The sequence below is a fragment of the Poecilia latipinna genome, unplaced genomic scaffold (genome assembly GCF_001443285.1).
Source record: "Poecilia latipinna isolate Pla-1442-1.1 unplaced genomic scaffold, P_latipinna-1.0 Scaffold1906, whole genome shotgun sequence".
NCBI classification, from domain to species: Eukaryota; Metazoa; Chordata; class Actinopteri; order Cyprinodontiformes; family Poeciliidae; genus Poecilia; species Poecilia latipinna.
The window spans coordinates 50,266-55,244 of record NW_015114522.1 but is presented as its reverse complement, the minus strand read 5'-3'; positions in this window follow the sequence as shown (position 1 = coordinate 55,244).

Below are 4,979 nucleotides of genomic sequence, written 5' to 3'. Positions count from 1 at the left end.
ATAACTACACATTGTTACATTACAATGTCATCCGGTGACTCTGAAAGCATCCAAGCACTGAACAGATGCTTAGAGCAAATTAATGCATGGACGTACCATAACATATTCAACTTAACAGAAACAACACAGAAGTTATCATCTTTGGACCTAAAGAGGTACGATCAAGAGTGGACATACAGCTTCAGCAATTAAAGACTTGTCATTGTATCAGCCTTCCAGACCGCTCAGGTCTTCTGGTTCAACTCTGCTCTGCATCCCCAGAATCAGAACCAGACATGGAGAAGCAGCATTCAGTTTCTATGCTTCTCTAGTCTGGAACAAATCCCCCCCAAAAGAAGAAAAAAACTGCAAAACTGCTGAATCACCAAGTTCTTTTAAATTAAAGTCATGAACCAATTTGTTTGGAGTTGCTTTTGACTAATAAAACATTATTCTGGTCTGAATTGCAACTTTTCATTATTACCTCATTACCTTTCTTTACTCTGCCACTGTAAAGTGATGATTATGTTTGTTTTGTTTGTAAATTGCATTATGTTTTTATTATGTAAACCACCTTAACTGTCAAATAAACTTGACTTGACTTGCAACTATGTCCTATTAAAAGAATACAGGCCAAACAATTCCTTAATATTCATTATAGAAGAATCATCAATCATCCTTAATCATCATTATAGAAAAAAAAAAAATAATAATAATAAAAAAAAAAAAAAACTTGGTTTATGGCTTTGTGTCTCTGGGGTTTGCCATTAAGAATGTTAAGTCACAAAAAAGTTGTTTAGGCAGAACTGACTAAAATACACACTCATAAAACAAACTAGTTAAAAAAATTGACTAATTAAAAACAAAGACAGTTTTTTGTTTATTTAAATATTTTCAAGCAACAGTTTGATGCCAATCAGATACTTAACTGAATAATCTTCCATATATTTAGAAGTAATGATTATTTTTATATGTTTCAATAGAATTTTGCAATTATCTCGTATATCAAATGGTGAATTGGTCATTTGTGATTTTTTGTTTTTGTTTTTTAAGAGCGAGAAAAACAGACATGAGTCGTTTACAACTAGAAGTTCAAGTTAATCTTTTTTTCTTCCACAATCCCCTGAAGCTGACAATAATGTATTGAAAAGCACTGTGGTGTTGAGTCCTATTGGCTGTGTCCTTATAAATCCCAGACACCAGAGTTTTTTTAAGATATAAATCCAACATTAGATTAGATTCCAAGTGATAATGCAGGGGAAACACAGGACAGGAAATACTTCAGAGTTGCAGTGCTTTTGCTGCCATACTCTAAGGACATGTTTGATCTAAATCTTCTAAATTAAAATATTGAAGGCAGGTTGAAAGGATAACAGCATAAATCTATGTGGATTATGAATTCCATTCCCTATATATTCACATTTAAAAGCCTGGCCACCTATCCACATAGAAAATGAGCTGTGAAACTCAAATATTATGATTATTATGTTTGTCATCAATTTCAAAGCAAATGGCTGTATGTCAGCATAATGTTCACAAACATTATATTTTGCTGGGATTTTGTGTGATAGATCAACACCAACTAATGCGTATTTGTGACTGAAAGATTTCCCCCATTCTTTTTTTTTTTGTGAAACCGCTCAAGCTTAGTCAGACTGGATGAAAAACATCTGTTTTCAAGCCTTGGCCACTCTAACATATAAATATGGCTTAATCTAAATCACCAAAATTCATTTTTCAGCATTACAATATGTGTTGGTTTGTTGTTATACTAGAAGGAAAACATCTGCCTCAGTCTCTAACAGGATTGGTTCAATTTTCCCATCAACTCTATCCAGTGTCAGTTCTTAATAAATTATCATATAATACCCAAAACTGTAAAGATTATGTTGGATTTTTTTTAAGCATTTGCTTATTTTTTTTGCCCCAGTCCATGAACCCCTCATTTGTGGAGTCCATAGTCAATTCTCATCCTGTCACTGATTTCCACATGTGAGCTGTGGATCTCTGCAGCTCTTCTAGACTCTTCTTGACTTCTCTTATGATTAGAGCTGTCATATGAGTTTAGTGTCCAATGGTCTGGTAGGTTTGCAGTTTAAGCATACTCACTACTGTTCACTAACAAACCTTCACAAAACAGCGTTTGTACTGAAATTTAATCACACGCACGTGGACAGTTACTAAACAGTTGTCTTTAGGATGCATTGGATTTTAATAAATTCACAGTTGTGAGCTACTTTCAGTTGTATTGCATTAGAAAATTTGAGTTGTAACATGATCAAAACTAAAAAGCAGAAGGACTATGACAACTTTTGCACGGCATTGTATTCATGTTCATTAAAACTATTGTAATAACAAACATTGTGCATATAAGATTACTTACAAGTAAACCTACCGAATGATGACGCGTGGCCTTTGTTGAACACATTCACCTGTCAGCCTTACTTAATGAGATGAGAAAAAGGTGTTAAACTACAGTAAACATGTTGAGAATTGTCTGCCTTCCTTCAATTCCACACCTCCTTAAAGGGCTGTCTTCCCTCTCAGATAATGCACTGAATAAGAGACTTTCACACAGTGCAAATGAGCCAAGTGTCTTAAACATCCACTTACACACAACCCTGAACTGATGAGTTGTGATGGCCCCATAGCGTCACTACTGAATACGGAAACAAAATCAAAATGCAAATTACCACGGAGCATTTGCTGTTCCAAAGCATAGTCTGCAGATTAAAAGCATACACGGGGCCTGAGCCAGAAAAACAACGGGACTGCAGTCAAGTCTTCTGTGTGGGGACCAAGATCAGCAAACCGCTAAAACACAATGAACTGCACCACAGAACGGCTCCAGGGCTACTTGGACAATAATGGGTTCCAAACTTCACCACAGGTTAAATAAGAGTGTGACCAAACTCTGATCCAAGTCCCCAAGACACGATCCTGCAGGTTTTACTCCAACTGAGTGTCAAGGCCGTTCACCAGAAGGTGCTAGACTATTCTCACTTCCTGGCATTCAAGAGAGGAACACAGAAGTTGAATTGCGTTAGCTGATCTTTTCTCGTCACGTTCTTCACTGGTCATTCTTTCTGAAAATTGTCCTTAGAAGTAAGATGGGCAGTGATGAAAAACATTTTTGCAAACCAGGGGAGGTAAGATTTAATTCCTGTAATTTCCTGAAGCGTTACTGATGAATTAGAGCTTATAGTAAATCTCTGCAAAGTCCACTTTAATATTAAATGCTGAGAGGAAGACTAACAGGTAGCACTTTAGATGAACTGTCCATGCAGTAAAACTATAGCTGGAAAAGGCACAGAGCCAAGAGGACGTCCGGCTGCCAGTGGCAGGGGTGTGCGCTGTGGCTGGATAAGAATGGACCACAGCCCTGGAGTCAGTCCAAGATATATTAGTAGGTTCTGGGTGAGGTCCAAGACAGCTGGGGAGCAAAAGAGTCAAGTCCTACAGCAACCTGAATCTGTGCATTCAAGCCTTGCCGGTGACAGATTTAACAACCTGGACTGCCTCAGCAGAACTGTATCTGAAGCTGGAACATATCTGCAACTTCATCCAATTCATAAGTTGAACTCCTCTGCTACATGCATTAGCAACTTTGGCTTACCTTTTCTCTGATTTTTCAAACATATAGGTAAAGCTTCCTTCCTTCCTTCTTTATTAGTTTCCTTACTTTTGTGATTTTCTATTTCAGCCAAGAACATTTCACCCCATCGTCATCTGTGCATGACTTAAAATGGTTATTCTCTCAGCACCAGCAAATCAAGCCTCAGTGACTGCATGTGCTAGTGATACATCTCATTCTTTAACAAATACATTTTTCTGTCTCAAGCTTTCCAGTAACATCAAAAACTGACTTTTTAATCCATCAACATTAAAGCCAACTTAATATTACTAACCATGACTGCAGGCGCTCTGAGCTCTGTACTGCACAGGGGCCGGTGGCTGCAAAGAGGCGAGAAGTCAGGGAGTGTGCTGGGTTTCTGTGATGAGGGCAGTGCTGGGCGGCACACCTGCCTGCCTGATTAAACCACGGACAATAAGGGCTCTGTTTCTACCTGCCCACCTGTCTGCAAAGTGGAGCCCCCCCTCCTGCTCTGTCCTGCAGTCCTGAATTCCTCTGTGCCCCTCCCAAGCCTCTGTCCACCTCAGGAACCACTCCATGTTAATAAGTTCACATTCTTTGGCACGCAGGAACATCAGAGAAAACAGGTTTTGCAAAGAAGAAAAGACTAATATTTTCAAAATGTATGTAGTTTCATCACACAGCATAGGGGATGAAATGTTTCCTGCAGATATACTTTCTTATGCGTCAGACAGAGAAAGAAGAATTTTACCTACATGATGTTTAAAAACTTATGAACCACCTAAAACACTCTATAAGTTCAGGAAAAGCTACAGTACAAATATAGCTCAGAGAAATTCAGCCAAGAAATTCTCTGGTTACCCAATTTTCTTTTAATCAGCCCTGACTGACCCAGACCCACCATTCAGAACCTTAAAAGTGAATTATTTTTCATCTTATTAGACATACCACACAGAGCTCCACCAGGTCTTGCTGACGATGGCAGTCTGGTGAGGAAGCTGTGACTATCAATTTTTACTCCTCTTTTTGATAACTCATGATTCTGCTGTCCTTCACAATTTTCAATATGTAAAAGCCAGCTTTTATTTCAGAGAGCATGCATTTTGCACACTGAAAATGTTTCATTGTGTTAGTGTGAAGAGGCAAATAAAATCAGTATTTCCATCTCTTCTAAAATATCTCAAAGTTCACACATGGCAATTCTACCGTGCTCAAATGGTTATTACAGCCACATGAAAGACTCCTTGCAACAGAGCCATCCATCAGTCAAAACTAACAAAGCCCTGGTTTGCTAAGTAAACAGTTTATTTTATGTTTTTGTAACCCATTCTTCAGTATTCTCTCCATAATATGTCTAGATTGTAGCTTTTATTATATACAGAATGTACACAATATTAGTGACAGT